General features: G+C 43.9%; 1 pseudogene; it reads right to left on the bottom strand.

Annotated features, from left to right (window-relative positions):
* Positions 1-386: 386 nt before the first annotated feature.
* Positions 387-21,550, bottom strand: LOC123408428 (annotated as a pseudogene).
* Positions 21,551-27,868: the final 6,318 nt, after the last annotated feature.

Below are 27,868 nucleotides of genomic sequence, written 5' to 3'. Positions count from 1 at the left end.
TATTTATTTAACCGATTCACTCAAGAAGTTCACAGGTTGTGTTATTTAAGTAAGGGTAGGAACTGCCACACCACCAAAGGGGAAGAGGGACGCGGTTGCCCTATGTCATCGATTTCAAATATATTTTTGAAGGGGCTTGCAATTCATGCTTGCTGTGAAACATGGCACCATTGTTACTTTCTAACCTGAGAACTGAGTATATAACTGCGCAGCGTTAAGGGTTTACTTCTCAAAAATTAATGCAGCAACGGTTCACGAGTTCAATTTCAAAAATTAAATGAGTAATGTTTCAAAAGCGTAGGAATAGCTACTACTACACCCGAAGCAAACAACATATAGCTAAAAACAACAGGCAGTTTAAAAGGCAGATAACACTAATCTCAAGCTAGAGAAACTGAGTAAGAGACGCTCAGCAACATAGCATTTAACACCAGCCAATACCTTCGAAGAGTGACAAACATGGCTTGCACTGTTGCACAAGGTGGCAACCACCACTTATTAAAAATATATCAGGCAGAAAACAGTACGTAGCAAAATTCATGTGCTGCATTCTAACACGACCCTCGCACAGAATAGTTTCAAATACAGCTTCCCAGATCAATAGTTGAAGACGAAGGCTCCAGGGCCACTCCTGACTGACCCTCAGAATAGTTTCAAATACAGCTTCCCAGATCAATAGTTGAAGACGAAGACTCCAGGGCCACTCCTGACTGACCCTCACACAGAATAGTTTCAAATACAGCTTCCCAGATCAATAGTTGAAGACGAAGACTCCAGGGCCACTCCTGACTCCCACCAAGGCACGTCTGCGGGAGTTGGTGCTTCTCCTTGAAACCCTGGAAATTCATAAGTAAGTTAATATCAGATGTCCAGTTAATGTGATATGTCCACAACAGCAAGCAACTGAGAAACTAGATAGTAACCTGCGCTGTGTAATCTTTGTAAGCCAGAATACATCCTTAAATTCATCAACAGTGTTGTCCTCCAGGTAATCCACATCACCAGTGTTGTCAACAGGTGCAACAAGATGGGCTTGCTGCTGGGGAGGCCGGCGACGCTTCACTTGAACCCACGGGTTAGGATTCCCCCTGAGTTGGGGACAAATAAATTAGCTGTCAAAGGGAAAAAGACAGAACAGCACAACTGAAGACTAAGAAGAAGATTAAAGAGTTATAGCACAGGGCAGTACTCGATGTCATCGTAGGCCAGGAAGGGAGCCACGTTCATGGGGGGCAGAGCATCAAGCGCTGCATGAGCATAACAAACATTAAAATGAGTTGTTCAATGCCAATTCAATACTACAGTATCAGAATAAGAGAAGTAACTAGTCCAGCTTCAAATATACATCTATTGAAAAGGGTAGCAAAAATGCTTAAATCAGGCAATACAACAAATATTTGTAGGGTGGTACAGAACACATCATGTTGACTACTACTCCCTCCGTAAAGAAATATAAGGGCGTTCAGTCTTATATTTCTTTGTAGAGGGAGTACAAAACAAAGTAATTTAGACAAATCTAAGACAAGAATTTTGGTACGGAGGGAGTACAACAGAACGGACAACAATTGTTCAAGGAATCCATATACTATCGTATAAAAAAAGGGCAGCAAGCACTGTAAAGAGAGCAGCATAACACAACAGAGAAAACAATAATTGTCATACTAGCAGTCATATGGCAGTTCACCTACAGTACAGCAGCATTTTAACAGACAAAGATTAAACTGGAAGGCATGGGGCAATTCACCTTAGATTGACAAACACACGGTGCAGAAGAAATGTACTCCCTCCGTCCCAAAATTATTGTTTTTGATTTGTCTAGATATGGATGTATCTAGTCATGTGTTAGTATTTAGATACATCCATTTCTAGACAAACGTAAGACAAGAATTTTGGGACGGAGGGAGTAACAGACAGAGGGATTAAATTGGCAAGGGATAAGTATATTTTTCGTCCTCAAACTCCCGCCAAAGTATAGAAACCGTCCTTCGACTCCAAAACCACCAAAAATCAGTCCCTCAACCATTTAAACCGGATATTTTTCATCCCTCAAAACGCCTAAGGTGGTTTTACTGTGACGTGGACCCGGTTTTGACTGAGACCGTCCACGTGGCCTGGTTTGACCGCCACGTCAATTACGTGACTAAGAGCACCCACCAATTCTCTCGCCCCCCCCCCCCCCCCCCCCACATTCATTCTACCCCCTTTCTCCCTGGTATTTTTTGCTTGCAGATTTTACAGTCTTCCATTCATGAGTAAGGAGATGCGCCTCACATTATGCTTGTTCCTCTCTTATATGATTATAGGGTAGTCACACGGATCCTAGAGAGGTGCTGTCCATTAGATTTCATTTCGAAGGGCAGTTGTTGAATGATGGGAAATCAGTGCAATATATTGGGGGAAAAGAGGCCATATCATTCGTCTATCGCGACAAGTTCTGTTTTTTCGATCTTGTTCAAGGTTTCGGTATGCACTGGCACACAAAGGATGAGAAGATGTTCCATTGGCTATTTCCTGAAAAAGAGATGTTTTATGGTCTAAAAATGGTTGCTTTAGATACTGATTGCAAACAGATTAAAGATTGTGTTGCTGTTGGAAGTGTAGCTGAAATATATGCTGAGATATGTCCAAATTCTGAAAATGACGAACACGACAGGGAGCCAGGCAGTGATGTTCAGCTTCTGACGGGTCCAAATGCTAGTGGTGAATCAGAGGGAGCTACAGATCATTATGTCATATAGGCTAGTTGTCCACCTACGGAAAATGATTGTATTGCAATCACTTCTGGTAACTCAAAAGATCCTGAAGAGGAAAATTCAGAGGACGAAAATGAGAATTCAGAGGATGAAAATGAGAATTCAGAGGAAGATGAAGACAAGGATAGCAGCGAGAGTGATTACTACCCGGATGATGACATCATTTCCGATGAGGATGAAGAGGCTGTTGAGAACAACAAGAAATATAAGGAGTATAAGGCAAAGATGAAGGCTGGACAACTCGAGCACCTTGATGACGCTATGCTGGATGGTGGTCCTACAATAGGGTTATCAAATAAGGTAGGGGAGGAAAATGATACTGCATATGAAGATAGTTCTGATTTGTATGATTCTTTCGATGAGATTGGCAGCGATGGTGAAGTGAAGACATTCAAGTCTAGATATAGAAGGTTCAAGGAGAAAGGGGATGTACCAGAGTTTACTCTTGGTATGAAGTTTGATGGCAAGGAAGATAAAGGCAAACAATAATCCGTTATGGTCTGCATCACAAGAAGTTTATCAGATTTCCAAAAAATTGACAAGGCCAGAGTTAGGGCAAAGTGTGGTTGGCCAACATGTCCTTGGGTATGTCTTCTAAGCCAAACCACTAGATCATGCAGTTGACAGATCAGCTCTTTCCATAATGTTCATTTATGCCCCAAAAGGAAGGACAATAAGTTAGTTAACTCAACAAGAATTGCTGCCAAGTATGACAAGCTAATCAGATCTAATCCAATGTGGAAGATTTCAAGCTTGAAACAACATATTCAGGAAGACATGTTTGCCAATGTGACCACTGCTCAGGTGAAGAGAGCTAGAAGATTGTGATGAAGAAGTGGCTTGATGCAAGGAAAGGTCAATATAGCAGAATATTTGACAATCAGTTGGAGCTGTTAAGGAGTAACCCAGGTAGAACAGTAGTGGTTGAACTAGAACCAAAGCAAGTGAAGCCTATCTTCCAAAGGATATATATCTGCTTAGATGCATGCAAAAAAGGGTTCATGGCTGATTTTAGGAAGGTTATTGGACTTGATGGGTGTTTTTTCAATGGAGAGCTTTTATGTGCCGTAGGGAGGGACGCCAACAACCAGATATACCCTTTGGCATGGGCGATAATCGAAAAAGAGAACAATGATAGCTGGGACTGGTTTTGTTCTTTGCTTTTTAAAGATGTGAGAGTGCTAGATGGTGAAGGTTGGGTGATTATATCGAATCAACAAAAGGTAATTCCTATATGGTGGATGCCATAATAACTTGACTACTTTTGCACTCTGTTGCATGTACTGTATGCTGCATGTTATAACTTGTCTGTCACTATTGCAGGGTATCATCACTGCTGTTTCAAGATGAGCACCAAGGGCTGAACACAGGAATTGTGCCAGGTATATTTATGCCAATTGGAGGATGAAGTTCAAGAACAAGAAATGGCAAAAGCCATTCTGGGCTTGTGCAAAGGCTACATGTTTTTTCAAATATTGCAAAGCCAAGCTTGCTCAACTTACAGTCCTTGGATCTAGAGCAATATTAAAAACCGATCCAAAGCATTGTTGTAGAGCATGGTTCAACTTAGGAAGCAATTCTGACTATCGACAATAATATGTGTGAAAGTTTTAACAAATGGATTGTAGAAGCTAGGTTCCTCCCGATTCTTTTCATGCTAGAGACGATTAGAAGAATGGTGATGGTTAGAATACAAGAGAATAGAGACAAGTGTGAGAAATGGGATGATCCTATATGTCCCAATATGAACAAGAAATTAAGCAAGGCCATCGATGTTTCTGGCATATGTCATGCCGTTAGCAATGGAAATAACTGTTTTGAGGTGCAACATGGATCTCAAAGGTTTACAGTTGACCTCAACCAGTTGACCTGTAGCTGTAGGTATTGGCAGTTATCTGATATACTTTGTGCTCAAGTTGTATCTGCAGTCCATCGACACACCAATCAATTACATGGTTGTGTGGCTAGTTGCTACTCTGTGGAAGAATTCAAGAGAACATATGCACACTGCCTGCAACCGTTTGAAGGACCTCAGGGCTGGTCAGAATCAGACAAGCCTAAACCACTAGCTCCTGGATATGTTAAGATGCCAGGAAGGCCTCGGAAAGAGAGAAAAAGAGAGGGCATTCAAAAACCAAAAGCTACCCAAGTTTCAAGGGTTGGAACTGTGATTAGATGCAGGACATGCAAGTGTACTGGTCACAACAAAACAACATGTCCAGGAAATGCTGCTTCGGGTTCAAATGGACAGGCTACTATTGGACAAAATGCTACATCATTACCCAAGTCGAGATGCAACGGGAAAGACTCTAAGATGTCTACTTCCAAGGTACAAAAGCCTATATTACATACTCCCTCCGTCTCAAAATTCTTGTCTTAAATTTATCTAGATATAAATGTATCTAGTCACGTTTTAGTATTTAGATACATCCATTTCTAGACAAATCTAAGACAAGAATTTTAGGACGGAGGGAGTACTTGCAAACATTTCTTTTCTTGTTAGATGTTCCTGATGAACTTCTTTCTTTTGCTGTCCTGTTAGGCAAAAGTGCAGGCATCTCAACAAAGCACTAACCAAAAGAGAGCTGCTACAAGTGATGAGAATTATCCATCCAAAAAAAAAAAGAGCTCCACACTTGCTCCTGTGAAGAAAAGGTCATCTAAATCCATAGGATTGCCTAAGCAGAAGATGAACTCCAGTTCATCCTTTACTGTCAATGTTACCTCCGGCCCGGCAAGTTCCCAAGTTGGCGGAAATAAAAAGAGCAAAGAAAGTGCCAACAAAACTACTAGACTAGTGCCTGTTTGCTGTTGTCTAGATCCCTAGAATTCATGTTTGTCGCGGACTGTAAGGTATATTCAGTAGTGTGTCCCTTTCCCATTTAGTACTTTGACTATGTTCAACTAAATTTGGTTCAGACTATTTTCAACTAAATTTGGTTCAGACTTCAGACCATGTTCAACTAAATTGGGTTCAGACTATTTTCAACTAAATCTGGTTCAGACTATGTTCAACTAAATTCAGTACAAGCAGTACACTTATCAATCCCTAACAAGCAGGACACATCCAAGTGGGTACGGTTGAATCTAGAACTAACCGAGGTCGTCGTTGGGGTCCTGGTCGACATGAGGGCCGAGCGGGAGGAGGGCAAGGCCGGGGTGGACGTCGAGGAGGGGGGCGGGCCCGTCGAGGAGGGGGGTCGACGCCGTCGATGAGGGGGGCGACCGGGAGGAGGTCGGGGCCGTCGAGGAGGGGGGCGGGGCCGACGATGAGGGGGTCGACGCCGTCGATGAGGGGGGCGACCGGGAGGAGGGCGGGGCCGTCGAGGAGGTCGTCGGGGCCGACGATGAGGGGGGCGACCGGGAGGAGGGCGGGGCCGTTGAGGAGGGGGGCGACGTCGCCCAGAGGGAGCGGGTGGCCGACGACGGGGGCGGCGATGCCCATGGCGGCGACGGGGAGTCCCTCGGGTCGCAAGAGAGTGTGAACAAGGAGATGCGGCTTACGCGGAAGTCGCCTGCGCTGCGAAAGAGCTCAAATATCACCAGGCCAATGTTGATCCGGCTGACATGTCACCTCTAAAGAAGCCAACGACAGACACTGAGCCGCCCCTCAAGTTCGAACCATCAGACGACACTAAGATAGTGTATTTCGTCCCTGGCGACTCAACCAAGCAGTTCACTATCGGGGCGGGTCTGGACCCCAAATAGGAAAGCGCGCTCATCGAATTCATCCGTGAGAATCGGGACATCTTCGCATGGAAACCTTCTGACATGCCTGGTGTACTGAGAGAGTTCGCTGAGTACCACCTTAATGTTGATCCAAAAGCAAAACCGATTCAGCAATATCTTCGCAGGTTCAATGAGGAACGACGCAAGGCAATCGGGGAAGAAATTGCCCGTCTTTTGGCCGCCGGATTCATCGTAGAGGTCTTCCACCCCAAATGGTTGGCTAACCTGGTACTGGTACTCAAGAAGAACGGTACCTTCCGCATGTGCATTGATTACACAGATCTTAACAGAGCTTGTCCAAAGGATCCTTTCGCCCTTCCCCGTATCGATCAAATTATTGATTCAGTGGCGGGATGCGAGCGTTTGTGCTTCCTAGACGCTTATTCCGGGTATCACCAAATCAAGATGGCTGTGGAAGATCAGGAGAAAACAGCTTTTATAACCCCCTTTGGGGCCTTTTGCTATGTGTCCATGCCGTTTGGGCTCAAAAGCTCGCGGGCGACTTACCAGCGCTGCATCCAGAATTGTCTCCGTGGTCAAATCGGACGCAACGTCCACGCTTATGTCGACGACATTGTGGTCAAAACTCACAGGAAGGAGACGCTCTTGGGAGATCTAAAGGAAACTTCTGATAATCTGCGGGTATACCAGATGAAGCTTAAACCCACCAAGTGTGTCTTTGACGTTCCTGCAGGAAAATTGTTGGGTTTCCTGGTATCTGAGCGCGGCATTGAAGCTAACCCGGACAAAATCGAGGCGGTTACTTCGCTTGGGAAACCAGCAAATATCAATCAAGTTCAACGGATGGCGGGTCGTATCGCGGCTTTAAGTCGCTTCATAAGCCGCCTGGGAGATAAGGTTATTCCCCTTTATCAATTGCTTAAGAAATCTAACCATTTTGTTTGGACAGACGAAGCCAATGAAGCTTTTGAAGCCTTGAAGAAGCAGCTGGTCAACCTGTCGGTTTTAGCCGCCCCAACTGAAAAGGAGCCTATGCTTCTATATATTGCGGCAAATTCCAAGGCAATGAGCGTGGCAGTGGCTGTCGAAAGGAAGGAAGAAGGGAAGGAATATCCGGTGCAACGCCCGGTGTACTTCATTAGCGAGGTGCTAACTCTCTCCAAGCAACGATACCCGCACTCGCAGAAGTTGGTCTATGGAGTCTTCATGGCGAGTCGAAAGCTCAAACACTATTTCCAAGAGCATCCCATCACGATGGTTAGCTCCGCTCCCCTCGGAGACATCATCCAGAACCGAGAACCGACAAGGCGAATCGCCAAGTGGGCGATCGAACTTGGGCCACGTCACGTGCGATACACCCCTCGCACAGCTATCAAGTCTCAGGCCTTGGTTGATTTCGTCAACGATTGGACCGAGTTACAGATCCCGGAAGACATGCCCGACCTTACGTACTGGACTATTTATTTTGACGGGTCTAGGTAGTTGGAAGGCTCGGGGGCTGGCGTGGTGATGATTTCGCCCCAGGGAGACAAGTTCTGCTATGTTCTCCGACTCATGTTTCCATGCACCAATAACGCTGCTGAATACGAAGACTTGCTTCATGGTTTGCGACTCGCCAAGGAGATGAACCTCACACGGGTCAGATGTTTAGGCGATTCTGGTGGCTCAGCAAGTTTCAGGTACTTGGGATTCTCGGGACCCCCTGATAGCGGCCTACACGAGGGTTGTGTCTGATGTCGCGGGTCATTTCCATGGCTATCAAGTTGATCATATCGACCGGCGCCTTAACGAAGCAGCTGATTCCCTTTCGCGTCTCGGCTCGCAGCATAAGCCGGTTCCCCCCAATGTCTTTTTGGATACTTTGCATAATCCTTCCGTAAAGTTACCCTCAGAAGAGGAATTGGCAATACCAGATCCTGAGTCCCAGTTCGTGGTGGCTCTCCGTGTTACGCCGGATTGGGTTCTTCCGTATCTGGCGTATCTCGCCCGGGGCGAGTTACCTTCGGATGAAGTGTTGGCTCGCCAAATCATTCGTCGAAGCAAATCCATGGTCATCATCAATGGCGAATTATATAAGCGAAGCACTTCTGGGGTATTCCAACGATGCGTTTCTTCCGAAGAAGGATGCGTGATTTTGAACGACATCCATGCCGGAGATTGTGGGCATCATGCCGGGTCACGCTCCTTGGTTTCAAAGGCGTTCCATCATGGTTTCTTTTGGTTGACAGCTCATGTGAATGCAGAAGAGATAGTTCGTCAATGTGATGGTTGCCAGCGTTACGGACGGCAGGCCCATGTGGCGGCTCAAGAACTGAGGATGATACCTATTACTTGGCCTTTTATGGTCTGGGGGTTGGACATGGTTGGCCCCTTTAAGATGTCATCCAACAAAAAAACTCATCTGCTCGTGGCGGTTGATAAATTTACCAAGTGGGTCGAAGCCGAACCTGTTGGTGCTTGTGATGCGGAGACAGCGGTCAAATTCTTGAAAAAGTTGATCTTCCGGTTCGGATATCCACACAGCATTGTTACTGATAATGGTACTAATCTATCACAAGGTGCGATGCAGTAGTTTTGCCATCGTGAGCACATCCGGCTTGATGTCTGTGCAGTGGCTCATCCACAATCTAATGGGCAGGCCGAACGGGCGAATCAGGAAGTATTGCGAGGAATCAAACCCCGACTTATGGTTCCCCTGGAACGCACCCTAGGGTGTTGGGTTGAGGAGTTGCCTTCAGTACTATGGAGCATCCGGACCACCCCAAACTGTTCTACGGGTTTTACTCCCTTTTTCCTGGTGTATGGAGCAGAAGCTATTCTTCCCACTGATATTAGGCATGACTCGCCCAGAGTGGCTGCTTATGTGGAACAGGACAACGAATTGGCGTGTCAAGATTCTTTGGACGCTTTGGAGGAAGCACGCGATTTGGCTGCCGCCTGATCGGCGATTTATCAACAGGACTTGCGGCGTTACCACAGTCGCTGGGTCAAGAGCCGAACCTTCCAGGAGGGCGACTTAGTGCTTCGACTAATTCAAGATCGCACTAGCATGCATAAGTTATCACCACCATGGGAAGGACCATTCGTCGTCAGCAAAAGCCTTCGCAACAGGTCATACTATCTGGTGGATCTTCGGCCTGATCGGCCAACCACGGAGGCTGAGTCAACTCGCCCCTGGAACATAGCCCACTTGCGGCCTTATTACACTTGAGCTATTAGCTCTGCTTTTTGTAAGTTTTTCATGTTTTATGAAGCAATAAAATTGATGCCTCCAAGCTCGGGGGATTTCCTGCTTTTTCATCTTATTGAAAGTATGGATCTTTTATTTTGCTCTTCAACAAGTCGCCCAAGCATGGATGCTATCCATACCAAAGAGCATAAGTCGGCATGATGGGCTTATTACAAAACTGGGTATCGATAAGCCAAAGAGGATCGAAGTCACTACAAAGCGCGCGATTCAAACATGGGCGCCTTAGATGATTCTGTGGATTAGGCCGGCTTACTTGGGGACAGTTTGTTCTCAAGTCGTTTTGTGGTAATAGCGTATACGCTTCTACAATCCTATGACCGGTCTTTCCCTTAATCATAGGTCACTTGGGGGCTTCCTCTCACTGAGATCAGCCTTACTACCCACTTGGCCTGCGAAAAATTACCGCATTACAAATGGTTATACTCGACTGTGTGTCGGCCGAATCGCCATATGGACCCATGAACTCTTGGCGAGTTACTCTGCTTTATGGACCCTGAACTTGCCTTGGTTAAAACATGTGTGGTATCGGCTAGCGCCCCACATGGAAAATAGAGAAACATTGGTTCACTGAACCCGCTTCACTGAAGCTTGACTCGTGCCTGATCAGTCGGTCTAAATACTTGACCTTTTTATACAAAAGTCTCCCTCGGGTAGCACTTGAGTTTATATAACTCGTCCTATCCTGTCGCGACCTGATGAGCCAACGAAATTCTTATTTTTTACCTTCCTGGCACTGCCACAAGGTTTTTCAGATTTTTTCCGACTCGCCTTAACATCTTGAGTCGGTTATTGTTTATTATCATCCATTACTCACTTAGATGGTTTGATGTATGTTTTTAAGCCTAACAGGTTGATGATTAAAATCAATATAGCCACGGCTGGTCAAGCATTATAAAATGCCCTGAGGGCGGGTCAAGCATTATAAGGCGCCCTAAGGGTGACACTAGGGTTTTAAAGACATCACAGAAGCAGTTTGATCTCTATAAAAGACTTATTACATGGCTCTTATGGCCAAATCCAGGAAGGATTATTCCATGATGTCCCCGGGTCAGCTTGCTTCGAGCTCTGTCCGACTTCAGTTTGCAAGTCGCCCAATACCCAGTTACACTTGGATAATGCGGCGAATTCTTCTTCATCATTCACCACTAATGAGAGATCCACCTCCAAGTCAAAAGGGTTCTTGGGTCGACGCAAAGTTAAGCTACTTGTCACAAAGGTTGGTGGATTAACTTTCTTGTTCTTGTCGTCATAGGCGGCTTGATATTTTGATAAATCCAAGCTTGCTGCAAGCTGAGTCGCCACCAAACGGGATTCTTTGACAACGCGCTGGTAATCCTCTTGAGAAAATTCTGACCCGTCATCCTTGAGCTGGGGGAAGCCTGACGCTACTTCTTCGGGTTTTAATTCTGGAGCATACACCAGACACTGACTCAGCGTAGTCAGTACTCCTTTTCGGGCAGCTGACCGGGTTAGCTCACCGATCTGAGGCAGAAGAGTAGATAAGCAGCCAAGCATCTTCTTTATTGATGTTATGGGTTCCTTGGCACCCATCACTGCTTTCACGGTCAGCATGCTTCCAGTATACAGCTGCTCCGTTAACGTGTAAATCGCCTTCAGCATCAGGACACAGTCATTCTGAAGATTGGCGGCTCTCGGACCTATGTAAGGAATAATGATGGTCAGTAACTTCTGCATACTAAGTTATTTATTTACAAAGTGCAAGGTCAGGGTTTCGTTTTTTACCGAAGACAGCTTGGGACATGTTGGAGATATGTTGCTTTAAGCCGGCCATCTCTTGTTGCACGGTATCCAACTTAGCTTCAGCTTTTTCTGCTTGCTTTGCCACGGCATCTTGATCAGCTTGAGCCTTTTTTAAAGCGGCTTTCAGCTTCTCCATCTCAGATAAGATCATTTGACATTTTTCTTCTGATTTTGCCCGTGCATCTTGTTGATCAGCTAAATTTTTCTTTAAGTCGCCAAATGCTGACTCAGCTTGGGTAAGTGATTCCTGTCAAAATATATTATCAAGGGGTAAGTCTCAGAATTATTGCAAGCAACATCCCTGACACTTGGGGGCTAATGTATAATTTTTTAGATGAAATTATACAGTACCAAGACCCGACTCGTCTTTTTACTGATGACCCGGCCCTTGGGGGTTACAAGTCGAAAGTTTTCTTCCAATTATCAAGACCCAGCTCATCTTTTTGCAGATGACCCGGCCCTTGGGGGTTACAGGTCGAAAGTTTTCTTCCAATTATCAAGACCCGGCTCATCCTTTTGCAGATGACCCGGCCCTTGGGGGTTACAGGTCGAAAGTTTTGTTCAAATTATCAAGACCCGGCTCATCTTTTTACAGATGACCCGGCCCTTGGGGGTTACAGGTCGAAAGTTTTCTTCCAATTATCAAGACCCGGCTCATCTTTTCACAGATGACCCGACCCTTGGGGGTTAACAAGGATAATATAGTATACATTAAGGCGTACCTCATGTATGTGTTTCATCATGAGGAGTAGGCTCTTTTCCATTTCATAACTCGCCTCTAGACGACTTGCAAAGCTGGAGCAAAGTTCTCTGAATTCAAGATTTTCATACTGGGAAAGCTTAGCCTTGGAAAGTTCATGCTCAATAGAAGGTTGAGCTGATGATGATACATGCTTCGACAAGACTGCTGAGGCCGGCTTAGAAAAGCGAGTGCCAGTGATGACCACAACATCTGGATCTTCTGCCGTTTTCAATGGACTTGGCGGATTAGGCGTTTCCATGGTTTCCTTGGGCGAGCTCGGGAGATCCACTTGATCTTCAGGTTTATCTTTGGCCGGGTTATCATGAATCGACGCAGACTTTTCAATAGGCTCCGAAGCCGTAATGGGAATTGACCCGCCAGTTTTCCTCTTCTTCGCTTGTGCCCTAAAAGAAAAAGAGAGTGCACTTAAAAAACATGCGTTATCATCATCCGGACAATATAAGTATTATAAAGGACTTACCCTGGAGCGTGGATTATCGGCGGAAGCGCTCACATCACTGAGTCGCCTGATGAAGGAGGAGAATTCTGCAAAAAAATAACACCTAAAGATGTGAGCGAGTTACAAATATGATCCAAAGGGAAATGAAAAGAGATGCTATTAAAAGATACCTCATTTTGCCTCTTCTTGGTTTTTGTTGGTAATCCGGACACCAAGTCTCCAGAATGACTCCGAGTTTTCCGATTGGAAGCATGTTGCGCTTTCTTCAAAAGGAAATTTGGATCCAAACAAGCATTTGGGTGAGAGAAGGGAACTTTCCCACAAATCCGCCTGGCCGGCTTAGGTGGAGGAGAAGATGAGTCGAGGAAACCGAAATTACCTCTACGGAGTCTTCCTGGCTTTCGTTGTCCTCGTTCTACACAAGAGATACGGAGGTGTAAACACAAACTATAACAATGAATGGCGAGTTAAAAGAAGATGGATTTTTACCTCTGAAAGTACGTCGCCGACTTGGGATTCGTCGGCGTCAGACGGCTCAGTAACGACGGTTTTGCCTTTGCCCTTGGATTTCTTCTTTGGGGGCGGCTAGGCTTGCTTCAGGGCCATCTTTTTCGGCCTCTTGGACCAGAATTTGTTGCCCTTCTAAAATATCATTTTTTATTATGAGAATCATAGCTCAAGTAAGTCGGAAGGAATAAAGTAAAGGCGGGTTAAGTTATTTACCTTTGGTGCCGGGTTGATCTTGCAGAACGGCTTAAGACCTATTTGGCCGCACTTGGCCAAGGGCTCGCCGGTCAATTTCTTGATGATGGTTACGATGTTGTTTTCTGTTAGTGTTTCATGGCAGTAGCACTTGGCCAAGGTGCCGTCAAACTCACACATTAATCCATCTCGATGACTTAAGGGGATGATGCGCCATTCAACTCAGCACCAGATTAAGTCAACCCCAGTAAGGCCGTTGTTTGTCAGAGATCTTAACTCGGACAGCACTGGGATAAAATCTGACTCCTCTTCTTCGGTAAACTTGTCTGGGAGTTTGAAGTTTGTTGGAAGGCGCTCCTCCCTATAGCCAAGGAGCTTGTTCTCACCCTCAGGAGAAGTTTCCTGGCTGTAAAACCAAGACTCGCCCCAGCCTTTGGGATGGCTTGGCATGGCGAGTGACGGGAATGAACTGTCCCTATGGTGTTGAACATTGACACCTCCAAGTTCCAACCTAGGGCCATTGGAAAATTCTGTCTGGCGATTCAAATGAAAGAAATACCAGAACAAAGGAACTGAAGGTTCCATCCGCAAGTAGGCCTCACAGGACACTTGGAACTGACATAAATTGCTTATCGAGTTAGGCCCTAAGTCTTGGAGGCGGACATTCATGAAGGTCATGGCGTCTCTGAGGAATTTTGATCCGGGCGGTTTAAAACCCTGTTCGAGGTGCTCAACAAAAACAACTATTTCCCCTTCCTTCGGGTTGGGGATCTGTTCTCCCAACCCGGAGCGCCAACCGATAACTTCTTTGGGGTCCAGATTCACCGTTTTCACACAGTTGTTGAGAAGAGTTTCATCAACCTTGGTCAGGAGCCAATCAGCTTTGAAAACGGTACCCATGCTACAAAGGGAGAAATTACGGGTAAATTAACTCGCCAAGCGCTTACTAAATGGTTAAAAAGATCCATTGACTCGCCAAAAAAAATTTCTGATAACGAAGGGAGTTTATTGACTCGCCGACAAAGGGCCGGGTCAGAATACCAGGGCATCTTATGAATTTCTTACTATTTAAGAGAGATGGTTCAGAGCTTCAGAGGTGTTCGCTAAAATGGTGAAATATGGATCTACAAACAAGTTTCATACGACAGGCAGTAACATATAGATATACGGAGCAGGCAAAAATGAATGAGAAAACTTGGATAAAGCAGCTTATGGCTAGGGTGGAAACAACACAGTTGATCATACGAAACCCTTTCTAGATCTTCAAACCAAAGCTAGTCAACTAAGCGTATGGGAGATGCTGCTGTGCTTATTGTCGTCATCATGAACTAACCAGTGATTACGGAGCCGCTCGAGGTGTTCTAAGGAAATGGCGGGCATGATACTCGAGAAACTAAGATCTGCCTCTAATGGCGGGAGACTGGCCTGGCAATGGCGACTGGAGGCGACCGAGGAAAGATCCACGGCGAGTGTTGCGCGTTGAGAGGGCGTCGGAGTGCGTCGGATACGGCGGTCGGAGACGGAGGTCTTCGGGCGGCGATGAAGCTCTCGGTGCGGTGGCGAGGAAGAAGGGGGCGACAAGACGGGTAGGTGGAAATGCGTCCTATCTTGTCCCCGTGCCTATTTATTAAGTCAGGCGCTAGAATCAAGGCGCCACGCGCGGGAACTGCCAAAAGGATAGAGATTCGCTATGATGGCGCCCAAAATTTTTGGGATATCTGTGGTGAAGGATCCTTTGGGGATTGCGTCATTATCTCTTCTGAGATTAAAGGGATAAGATGATGCCAACGAGAAGTAGTTTGGCGATTTAGGTATCTCCGCAACAAACGACGGTTTAAGTGCAGGGTGCATAATAGGAGTAGAATGAGTCGCCCCTCACTGGGTGAAAATGTTGGCGTGAACGAATTCAAGTCAATCTGGGGCCTAATGTTGGGGATATTATCTGTTGGGTAACCCGCCCGAGTTGGGCCGGGTCACCCAGTTGGCGACTCATCCTCAAAGTGATTCAGGCTTGGGCCCGGAGAGGCCAGGAGCCAGATGGCGGTTCAAAGATCTTTGAGAAGAATCCATCGTTGGTAAGATCTCCAAGTCTTGGAAAGATGGCGACTTAGAGATAGAAAGAATCATGATTTGTGTAAAGGCAAGGACTCTTGTAAACCCTAAGGGCTCGACCTGTATATAAAGGCGAGTCCCAGGGAAGGAGAGGGCAGGTTAGAAATCATCAAGTGCTAGGTCAGGCGAGTTACGCCCCCTCGTAATCGATACACCATCAATACAAACACCAAGCAGGACGTAGGCCTTTACCTCCTCACGAGGGGCCGAACCTGCGTAAATCTGTGTCTCTCTTCCGAATAACCCCTTTGAGTCGCCACCAAGGTGCGATGGCTCCAACACTAAGTCCTTTCATGAGGACATCTGCCGTGACAAAACCACGACACGTGGTGAGATTTTAAACATCTTTCAATATAACACAGGATTTAGCATCATACCTAACCATGAACCGTGAGCAACTTCTCATCCCATGGACTTGGCAGATACGGGGGGTGGAAGCACATCTAAGAGCATCACTGCGAATCAATGGACCACAAAGCCATGCATGGCAAGACAATAACGTGGCCCAATGGACAGTAAAGCATGTTCCTCTGCCAAGACAAGATGACAGACCAGTCAACAATATTAGCTTCTAATTATGTTTTTCATTGTTAATACACGAAATGATGCTAACATAATTAATTGTAGTTCTTGTTGTGCACTCTACATGCTGAAGAACATTGAATTCTTTACGGGAGAAGATCTTACGCTGCATTATGACCAAGTACATAGAATAACACCTTAAATTCTGTCAATTTTGTAAACATATGGAACGATACTAACATATCCTCCCATGCAGGCATACATCGACAATTATAGAAGAGAGTTGTGTCCTTATTAATTCGCCATACAACAAAATAAAATCCATGAAAAAGCTGAAGACGTACAATGCTAGCCTATCGGATGTAGCTGCGATTTGAGATCATGAAGATGTAAGCAGTTAGTCCAGCATTGGTTATGAAGCGGTAGAGTAGGGTGTGATTTGGTTTTAGTCCCGAAGAATGTTTGCTAGCCATGTTCTTAGTCCAGTGCGTATTAATCTAGTTGTAATACTTCACAGTACTGGTTCCAAATACTATTCTTAAAATAAATTTTGAGTGCATGGGAGATGCTGAAACATATATTTGCTTTTTACAACCAGAACTTTTGAAGCTTAGGAAGGTTAACTGAATTCTTAAACTTAAATTTAAGTTTCGTCGGACTCTGGACAAGATTCAGAACAATTACATCGCTAGTTAGAAGTTTCAGAATTTTTTTCCATCGCCGTTATAAATTTCATAATTTTTGTCCAACATCATCTGAGATGGTTTGGGCATATTCAGCATAGGCCTCAAGAAGCCCCAATGCATAGCAGACGACTAAAGCATGCTGATAATGTCAAGAGAGGTCGAGGTAGACGTAACTTGACATGGGTCCGTAAAGAGAGATCTAAAGGATTGGAGCATCACCAAAGAACTAGCCATGCACAGGGGTGCGTGGAAGCTTGCTATCCATGTGCGAGAACCATGAGTTGGTCGCGAGATCTTATGGGTTTCACCTCTAGCCTACCCCAACTTGTTTGGGACTAAAGGATTTGGTGGTGTTGTTGTTGTCGTAGTTAGAAGTTTCAGAGAAATTTCAGCGAGTGCTGAAATATTTTGGCCGAAATTCAGTGAGGCCGAAATATTTTGGCCGAAATTCAGTGAGGCCGAAATATAATTTGTGCATGGGGGACAGATGATGATTGAGTGGAGTTGATTCATACAATGCAATACCTTTGATATTGAGAGGAAGAACTCATGGTTTTCTTGTCCGCAGTTCAAACCTCCAAGGTCTAGGCACTTCATTTGGCAAGAATACACATGCGCTCAAATGGAAGCATACAACAATAAAACCGAAGAAAAAAATATTGTGGGTAATGAAAGGATGAATGTGTTGTGTCACCAATATACAAAATGTATAGAAAAATCTATGGAAGCAAATTATTGAGAGTCTGGAAGCATCTTGATTGGAATTTAGATCCGACAAATGCGGGATGAGCTTGCAGGGCCGGGCGGAACAAACTAGGGGCGCTGTGCCAAACTCTGAAATAGGCCGACCACTAGAGGAAGAACGTCTAGCGAAGAGATAGACTGCAGCACATGACCAAGTCGTCATCCACCGGCAGGCTGCAAGCACCTCCAAATAACATGCACTACTGGAATTCACTTTTTTGCCGTCTGCCAAATCTTTGTCGTCCGATGGCTGATGGCAAAGAGTGTCTTTGCCGTCAGCTTCCAGAAAGCGGACGGCAAAGAACTGGCAGATGGCATAGAACGTCTTTCCCATCAGTCACTTCTTTGCCGTCAGCTGCAAACGGCAAAGATTAGGACAGCAGACGGCAAAGCTTCGAACTCGGCCCATTTGGCCGAGGGAAGGTTAGGTCAAACTACAGTCACTTCTTTGTCGTCTGCTAGCGGACGGCAAAGAGTCCGGAGGCACACGAGAAAGAGTCTAGATCCTTTGTCGTCCGCCAGTAGACGGCAACATTTAGGAATTATGTAACAGCCGTCCCGCCCCCACCCTGGCCCTCTCTCTCTCTCAAATAACCACTCTCTTCCACTCCTCTCCCCCGATGCCCACCGCCGCCACCACCGTCGCGCCACCACCCCCGGCGCCGCCCCGGTGCCCCACAGCCCCGGCGCCGCTGCCCCATCGCCCCGGTGCCGCCCGGTGCCCCACAGCCCCCTGGCACCGCCGCCCACGACGCCACAGCCGCCCCTGCCGATGAGCCCGCACACCCCCGTGCATTTTGGAGATAAGCATACATACTTTAGAATGTTGTTGATGATTGTGAAGGGTTCCTCCTGTTAGATTAATTAACAGATATGTTGCTTGATGAATTGGCTAGCTCCTCTATTATGTGGTTCCTCATGTTAGATTAATTAAGAGGGTAGTGTTGGTTGGCTGTTGCATCTTCATGGGTTGCTACTTTTCTTATGCCATTCAAAATACCGGTTGATCTAGCTGATAATGGGACTTGTGATATTAAAAGGTCCACAATGTTGTCTAACTTGATTGAGTCAGCTTCACTTATTATATGGGATGAGGCTTTGATGTCACACCGGAAGTGCTTTGAGGCATTATTAGATCGATCATTTCGTGATGTCCTGTCAACCACAGATTCTTCCTTGGCTCGCATTCCTTTTGGTGGTAAAGAGGTTGTTTTAGGTGGGGGGATCTTAGACAAATCGAGGGCGATACCAGCTCCAAAATGTCCTATTTAATAAAAATGACCTATACTTAGCTAAGTTCTCTCCTAAATGACATAATAAGGCTTACGTAGCTCCAAGATGATCTATTTCCCCTAACTTAGGTACAAAATAGCCTATAATTAGCTTAGCTAGCTCCGAAATGGCTTAATAAGCATAGTTTGCTCCGAAATGACCTATTTTACCCAAGTTAGCTACGAAAGGACCTATAGTTAGCTAGGCTTCCACCTAAATGACATAATTAGCTTAGTTAGCTCCAAAATGGCCTATTTAATAAAAATGACCTATACTTAGCTAAGTTCTCTCCTAAATGACATAATAAGGCCTAAGAGAAGAAGAGAAGAGGAAAAAAATAAGAAGGGGAAGAAGAGAAAAAAGAAGAAAATAAGAATAAGTAGAAGAAGAAGATAAAGAAAAATAGAAATAGAAATAAGAGGAAGAAGAAGAAGAAGAAAAAGAAGAAGAAGAAGAAGAAGAGGAGAGAGAAGAGGAGGATGAGGAGGATGAGGACGAGGAGAAGAAGAAGAAGAGGAGGAGGAGAAGAGGAAAAGAAAGAGGAAAAATGAAAAGAAGGAAGAAGAAGAGAAGAAGAAGGAGAAGGAGGAGGAGAAAGAGCCCTCCTTCTTCTCCTTCTTCTCTCCTCCTTCTTCTTCTCCCTCCTTCTTCTCCTTCTTCTTCTCCTTATTCTCCCCTCCTTCTTCTCCTTCTTCTTCTCCTCCTCCTTCTCCTTCTTATTTTTCTTATCCTTCTTATCTTCTTGCATCTTCTCTTTCTTCTTCAATTTAGCTTATTTTCCCCAACAAAGACATACTTAGCTAATTGTCCTCCAAAATGACATAATTAGCTTAGTTAGGGCAAAAACATCATAAGAACCTTGGTTAGTTCACAACTTAACTAATTATCCTCCAAAATGACATAATTAGCTTAGTTAGCTCCAAAATGGCCTATTTAGTAAAAATTACCTATACTTAGCTAAGTTCTCTCCTAAATGACATAATAAGGCCTAAGAGAAGAACAAAAGTGGAAAAAAAGAAGGAGAAGAAGAGAAAAAGGAAGAAAAGAAGAACAAGTAGAAGAAGAGGATAAAGAAAAATACAAATAGAAATAAGAGGAAGAAGAAGAAGAAGAGGAGGAGGAGGAAGAAGAGGAGAAGAGGAGGAGGAGGAGGAGGAGTAGAATAAGAAGAGGAGGAGGAGAAGAGGAGAAGAAATAGGAAAAATTAAAAGAAGGAAGAAGAAGAAGAAGAGAAGAAGAAGAGAAGAAGAAGAGAAGGAGAAGGAGAAGAAGGAGGAGGAGGAGAAGGAGCCCTCCTTATTATCCTTCTTCTCCTTCTTCTTTCCTCCTTCTTCTTCTCCCTCCTTCTTCTCCTTCTTCTCCTCCTCCTTCTCCTTCTTCTTTTTCTTCTCCTTCTTCTCTTCTTGCTTCTTCTCTTTCTTCTTCAATTTAGCTTATTTTCCTCAACAAAGATATACTTAGCTAATTATCCTCCAAAATGACATAATTAGCTTAGTTAGGTAAAAACATCATAAGAACCTTGGTTAGCTAATTAAAATGACTAAGTAAGCTCATGAATGACATTATAAGCTCAAAATGGCATACGAACCTTGGTTACCACATTAATATTATATACATAGCTTGTTTTCCTCTATAATGACATAATTAGCAGATTTAGCTCCAAAAAGACATAGTTAGCTAATTTAGCTCCAAGAAGAGGAGAAGAGGAGAAATGAAAAGGAAGAAGAAAAATAATAAGAGAAGGAGAAGAGAAGGAGAAGGAGAAGAATGAGGAGGGGAAGAAGAAGAGAAGAAGGAGAAGGAGCCCTCCTTCTTATCCTTCTTCTTCTCTCCTCCTTCTTCTCCTCCTCCTTCTCCTTCTTCTTCTCCTCTTCACCTCCTCCTTATCCTTCTCCTTCTCCTTCTCCTCCTCCTCCTCCTTATTCTTGTTTTTCTTCTCCTTCTTCTCTTCTTTCTTCTTCTCTTTCTTGTTCAATTTAGCTTATTTGTCATATATATGTTGTTGTTCTTCTTCTTCTGACTTTCTTATTCCCACTTTGTAGATTGGATATACTACATGCATGGAAGATGGCATTGGAGTGCTTTAGTTCTAGTTTTCTTTTGAGTTGATGAACAATGTGGAACTATATGTATATGTATATATGGATGAAAAATATATGTGGAACTATATGTATGTATATATGGATGAAACTTTGTATGTGTAGGTTCTTTCGATAAATGGGATGTACATTGATGAACAGATGGCATTGATGAACTTTATATGTATATCATATATGTGTTGTGACCTATATATCATATATGAGCTATGAATTATATATATGTGTGTTGTGAAATAGAAAAAATAATCAAAAATGTGACAATATTGGCTCTTTGCCATCTGCCACCTGATGGCAAAGGCCTTTGCCATTAGGCAGCTAACGGCAAAGGTTCCACGTGGCGCCCAGCTGTGCAACCTGGGCAGCAGCAGCTAGCCATATGGGCTCTTTGTCGTCCACTGCCTCGGGAGGCTGACGGCAATGCGGTAGGGAGGCAGACGGCAAAGGAGCTGATTCTTGCGCTGGCCCAACTCTGTGTTGGCCAATAGAAGTAGACGGCAAAGAGGGGGAGGGAAGCAGATGGCAAAGAGGGGTAGGGAAGCAGATAGCAAAGCCTCTGTTATGCCTAACGGAGGCGTCGCCTGTCGGTTGCCGTCTCAAAATCTTTGCAGACTGCTTAGTGCCTGACACTGACGGCAAAGAGCTTTGTCGTCCGCTTAGGGAAGGCTGACGGCAAAGCAGCTACAATGCCGTCGTAAGCTAACGCAGAATATTTGCCGACAGGAGTTTTGTTTGCCATCTGTGTATTACGCAATGCCATTGGTGAAGCCCTCTTTGCCGTCTGTTATGGCAGACGGCAAAGAAGCTGATTCCTATAGTGGTGGTTGTCAATCAAGGGCCTTTTTGTAACATTTCGTAAAAAACACATCAATGTTATATTTGAAATACTTTTATAAAACGCTTCAAATAACCTTTTTTATGATGATTTCATCAAAATACGTCAAAAAGGTAAATATTAGAGCAATCAGGGAAAAAATAATAAATATTTTTTATACTTAGTTTTTTTTCATTATGCTGCAAATAATTCGAAAGTATCTCGAACAGAATGCTAGATATGGAGTTGAACATCTCCAAACACCAGCAAAAGTGACGTCTTTATATACTCGTGCACTGAAATGACAAATTGCTACAAAAAAATTCAACTCCCCTAAATATCAGAGGACCTGTGCGGCCGGCAATGTTGCACATGTGGTTGGCCCGGTAGGTGGTGGCTGACGTTGCCAGAAGTGTCCCATCCTTTAAGAGGTGGGGAACCGCCTCTAGGCGCATCGCCTCCACAATTTTCCTCCAAATCTTCTCCCTCGCCGCCTCGTCTCCCGCTCCTCCCACTGTGTCTTCTCGCTCTCTGCCGTCGCATCGTCTCCATGTTGCTCTCGTCTCCCCATTTCTCTCGTCTCCCTCACCAAATGGCCAATGCTCGTCGCTCTGTCACCGGGGATGTGTTGGAGGACAAGTCTCGCGCTGTGGCCGGGGATGTGTTGGAGGAGAAGCCTCGCGCTGTGGTCGGGGATGTTTTGGAGGAGAAGCCTCGCGCGGCGACCACAACGACCGCGGGAAAAGCGGTGCATGATGTTGGCGGCGTTGTTGCCGATCTTGAGAAGGATGTGCCGGAGCAGAAGGTGACGGCCTCGAGCAGTGTTGTGCAGGCTGGCGACATGGAGGTAGTTTGATTTAATTCTAATATTTAGGATGCAGGATGGTTTTTCTTCTTAATAACCATGCAAGGTATGGTGATTTGTAGATGTGGTCTTTTCTAGGGCTTTGTTCGGTTAATCCCTGTCTTAAGGGGATTGGAGGGGATTTGGGAGAATTTCACTTGAATGGGATTCAATCCCCTTCAATTCGTGCCAAACACTCTCCTAATCCCTGTCAACCGAACGTAGCCTAGATGGGGTCCTAATGGTGGTTTCTAGATGGGGATTTATAGATGGGGGTTTTTTATATAAGGTTTATTGGGTTAATGCTTAACATCCCTGTAGACTACTGTTTTTGTATTTGACAGCAACTAGAAAAACAAGGGATGTGGTTGTATTTGACAGAAATACAAAAACAAGGTAGAGGTGTTCGTAGATGTAGTTGTCTCAATAAATACAAAAAACTAGGGATCCGCTTGAATGCTGCAGAAATTTAATGAGACATCAGTTTTTTAATTAGAATCTTGATTGCTGCATATGGATGTGGTAATGCTTCCCGTTCCCCTCTACCTTGCTTTTTCCCGAAACAAAATTGCTTTTCCCCCAATCATATATAAAGATGGATGATTGGAAGTTAGAAAAAAATTGCTGATTATGAACACTAGTTTTGATATGGATGAATAACTATGATCTACTGAAATTGGAATATAGCTTATGGAAGAAAGTGATGTTTGATGAGAAGTAAAATATGGCAATCGATACTTCTCGAAGTGATTTTGCTCTGTGGCAAGCAATTGAAACTCATATTTCAATGTGTTGTTGCAAGTTGTGAAACTATTTTCTTGAAATAAATTCTTTAAATGTATTAAACTAATATTTCTTTTATTTGTAATTTGTTATTTCAGTGTGATATGTATTGAAATAGTTGTTGAAATATAATGTCACTCTTTTCGGGTGAAATGAATTTGGAATGAATTATGAAAGGTGTATGAAATTCATTGAGACATGGTTTGCAAGACATGATTTATGAAGTGTGGAATCCAGTGAAATCAACTGAATTCATTGAGAAGGTGATAAATGAATACAATTTTTTCTTATTTGATTGTGTAAAATGAAGATTTTTGTTTCTAAAATACATTGTAGAACTAAACTTTGATCGTAGAACTGAACTTTGTTGGAGATAGAATAAATTGACTACTGCAATTAAAGATGTTACTAGTAGGAGATATATGCATTTATTAGTTTCTTCCTTCTCTTTCGATAAATTTTGAGTTCTGACATGTAAAACTGATCATGCCTTGTATGCTATTGTGTGGATGGAATCAAATGAGTAGAGGTTGTACAAACTGACCACGTTTTTTAGCAAGATTATGAAACAACAAATTAAATTTGTAACACGCCGGGAAATTGTGCAATATGTGTTCATATGTATTCGGCTTGAGTGGTAATATTTGAGTCATGGCACCACAACTACATGTAAGGATCTGGTATAAGGTTGTGGAAATTTATGTAAATGCTAGTACAATTTAAGGCAGTGCACTATCCCATTGCAGGAGAAGGATCTTGACGGCAAGAAGAAGAAGCTGGACATGACTTGCTTCCGTGACCCATATGATCCATACTTTGACGACGAACCCTATGAAGTTTAGCCCTAGTTGAAATTTTATTTGTTCATCTAGTTCCTTTCACATGTTTTACTATATCAATGCATAATGTATAAATGTGATTTATGTGTGTGTGCAGTATGACTCTGATGATGATGTGGACGAGGGAAACATCGAGTCCTTCATAGAGAAGGAAGTTGAGACGATCAAGGCCAAGGGATCCTCTATGTACAAAAAGGGGAAGAAGTACGTGTTCCCCTACTGTACCACAAAGAGAAAGCCCAAGGATTGGCTCTATGAGCACCTTCTCTCGCATGCACGGGATGCATCGCTTCATTCCGACGACTACAATGTCCGAGGACAACATGGTGCCCTCCTGAAGGATCTGTATCCCAACTAGGCCTACTCATGATGTGAAGCTACAAGTGCCACTCATCATCAATATATGTGATGATCTTTTACTTTTGTTAATATGCCTAGGGTTGTGAACTATTGGAAAGTTCGTTTCCTTTTGTATTATGTTTATATATGGTTGTAATGTAGTATGTCTTCGAACTTGATGCCCTATTTAGAAGACTTGGATGGTATTAATCTAGGAAGATATCTAAATTTTTGTCTCATGGAATTTATTTCTTAGGTATGCTTCCTTCTTATTAGATTACATAATGAATCATCATTTAAAAAAAGTGTGTGAATCTTGGAGTGAAATATAGAAGTGTAAGAAAGTAGTTAAAATGGTGCTTGCAAACTATAATTGTGAATTCGTCTCAACAATTCAGTTTAGTCCGGTAGTTAAAATATTGTTGTATTAGTACGGTAGTTAATTTTTTTGTTGTATTCCATGTACAACAATAAGTTGTAACCGGGTTTTCAAAGGGATGCAGAACGTACAAATGTAATTTAATATGCTAAGATGAAATATCTAATGTAAAACCTGTACAACAATATGCTAAGATGAATATAACCGGGTTTTAACTACATGGAATATCAAACTGTATTTAGATATAAGCTGTACAGGGATTATTGTATGAAATGAGTGAAATATAAGACAACATATTATAATACAATCATGAATTTAAAAACTGCAATAAATAATAAAAGGGAAAATTTGGAAAAAAGGAAAAAATAAATGTAGTAGTGTAAGAAAATGTTTGGTAAAAAAAGGGTGGTTGCAAACAAGAACATTTGAATCAGAAGGGACGGGTTTTTGTATGAAATGATCGAAATATAAAATGCATAGAAAATGGGCCAGCCCAACCATCTACATGATGTGCGGTCCAGCACGCTGGTGAGGTTGGCCTCGGTCAGCCCACCAAAATAGGGCCCAACCGGTGAGCTACATCGGGAACAGCTCACGGGTGGTGGGAGTTTAGTCCCACCTTGCAGAGCGAGAGGCGCATGCACCTAGTTATATACGCGGCTGAGCGACCATTGGCATGAGCCTCTCTCACTGAAACAACATGTTCACTATCCAGTTCTGTGTATGCCTTGTGGAGCCTACTGGAAAGAATAACACAAGCCCTGCGGGCCTGCGTCCTGGCTCATATTAGTGGGCTTCTAGTCGTATGCACGATGCAGGTTGTGAACTTTCCTGTTAAGTGGGCGTGCATTTTTGTATATGTCGCTTCCTTATTTTTTGACCATCTCCAAATCACCCCAAATTTGTTGTACATGGTGGCATGCATGTAGTAAACAATATTATCAAAGAAATTTCAGCAATAATGAAGTGTACATTGTCCCCATTTGGCAACATAATGAAGCGTGCGTTGTCCCCCTATGGCAACGTATGACGTATGTCCCTTAGTTTCACCGAGCCACTATAAATTATTAAAAATAAATAAAAATGGAAAACCTACATATTCTATATATTCTTATGGAGTAGAAGGGGTGTGCAAAATTTGATGTGATTTGGAGGAGGTCAAAAAATCACCTTGTTAGAAAAATGGCTTAAGTGACCAAACGGTCTCGTCCGTAATGAAGTGATTTTTTTGACCATCTCCAAATCACCCCAAATTTGTTGTACATGGTTGCATGCATGTAGTAAACAAGAATATCAAAGAAATTTCAACAATAATGAAGTCTTGTCACAGCCCTAGATTATAGCTTGTAGTTAGCTGCATCACTGAGCATTCATGCATGCATCTAAATCCATTGAATTTGAAATGGGGAAGTGATCAAGCTTCAGGAACCAAATTTTGTGAAATAGGCAATATAAAACAAATGCTCCAAAATGAACTAGGAAAATGTTCCAAATATTTGTGAAAATATTGGCATGCTATAAAAAATGCCAACCAATATTTTTGGATCATAGAAACATTTAATTTGGACTTTTGATTAATAAAACAATTATTATTAATGGAATTATATTTACTATATATAAAATATGGTTCCAGAAATACTGAAAACTATTAAGTGGCATTGGACAATTATGTTTATGCCACATAAAAATATCATCAGGATTTTATAAATGATTTGATTTGATTTTTAAATCAAAACAAATGCGAGAAAAAAAAGAAAAAAAAAAGAGCGAGGTTTTACCTAGCGCTCAGCTGGCGGAGCCTACCTGGCCCTGCCGCCTTCTTCAACCTCGTGCCAGTAAGCATGAGGGCGTGGTGCACGCGCGCTCCCCGCGGCCACCTCCTACTTCGCGTTGGCACATGCGCCCCCGATTCTATCTCTCCGCGAGGAGACGCCTTGGAGATCCCTCCTTCCATTCCCTCTTTCTCTGCCCTCTCTTCCCCCCTCCTTGAGCTCGCCTTCAGCCTCGGATCTGGGAGCCGCCGGCGTCAATTCATCGCCTCCGACGCCACCCCGACCGAGCTGAGCCCCTCTTCCGGTCCATCGTGAGCCCCTACGTCGGTTCCCCCTGCCCCCTCTTCCTTGTGTGTTGTAGCCGTCAACCCCTCAAGATCCGATCATCACCGTCCACCATGGACGACGAGCTCCTTGCTCTGGTGCACTACGGCTCAACCTAGCTACACCGGTGGACTCCTGCTGCTCCGTAGATGCTTCCTAGACCCCTAGCCTGCTTACTAGCATCCCACAACGCCGAGCCCAACTGTGGCCGAACTCCGGCGACCGCTCCGCTCGTCGCCGTTGTTGCCACAGTCCAGGCCACCACGTGCAGCCACCACCATTGGATGTGCTGCACTGCGCCCGATCCGTAGGGCCTCTCCTCGCGACGTTTGGTCGCCGGAGGAAGAATTCCGGCGAGCTCCGTCGTGCCTAGTAGCGCCGATGGCTCAACATCGTTGAGTCCAACCCCTTTTGACCATGGGTTGACCCCTTGGGTCACCTCGAGGTTGGGCCTAGCCCCTGGTCAATTTTAGTTAATCACAAAAATAAATTAACTAGGATAATTAACCTAATGAGCCAGTGACAGTGGGCCCACACCCTAATTAGGAATAAAAGGTTATAATTAAACTCTTCTTAGCACTTGTGTCACAAACTAGTGGGACCTACTGGTCAGTTTTGACCTGATCTGGTCCTGTTGACCTCATCACGCAAGTTGACGTAATAAATGATTGTTTAATATAAAAATAAGTCCAGAAAATGCTGAAAACTTTGAAAAATAATAGGAAATAAAATATAACTCCAATGAAAATAATTTATATATGAAAAATGATCAGAAAAATGCAAGGAATATTTTGATGTCATGTTCATGCATGTTTGAACAAGATAACATCACCAAGTAGGGAAAATGATGGTTAGGACAATTTGATTATTAGTGTTAGAGTTGGAATTTTGTTTACTATTGAATTCCACTTCACTTAATGTGACTATCCTTTCCACTAGGTCATTTCAATGCTTTAACATGCCATATCATACATCATGTTTGTT

The sequence above is a fragment of the Hordeum vulgare genome, chromosome 7H (genome assembly GCF_904849725.1).
Source record: "Hordeum vulgare subsp. vulgare chromosome 7H, MorexV3_pseudomolecules_assembly, whole genome shotgun sequence".
NCBI classification, from domain to species: Eukaryota; Viridiplantae; Streptophyta; class Magnoliopsida; order Poales; family Poaceae; genus Hordeum; species Hordeum vulgare.
Note: the sequence above shows the minus strand (reverse complement) of the source record. Positions and strands in the feature narration are given on the sequence as shown.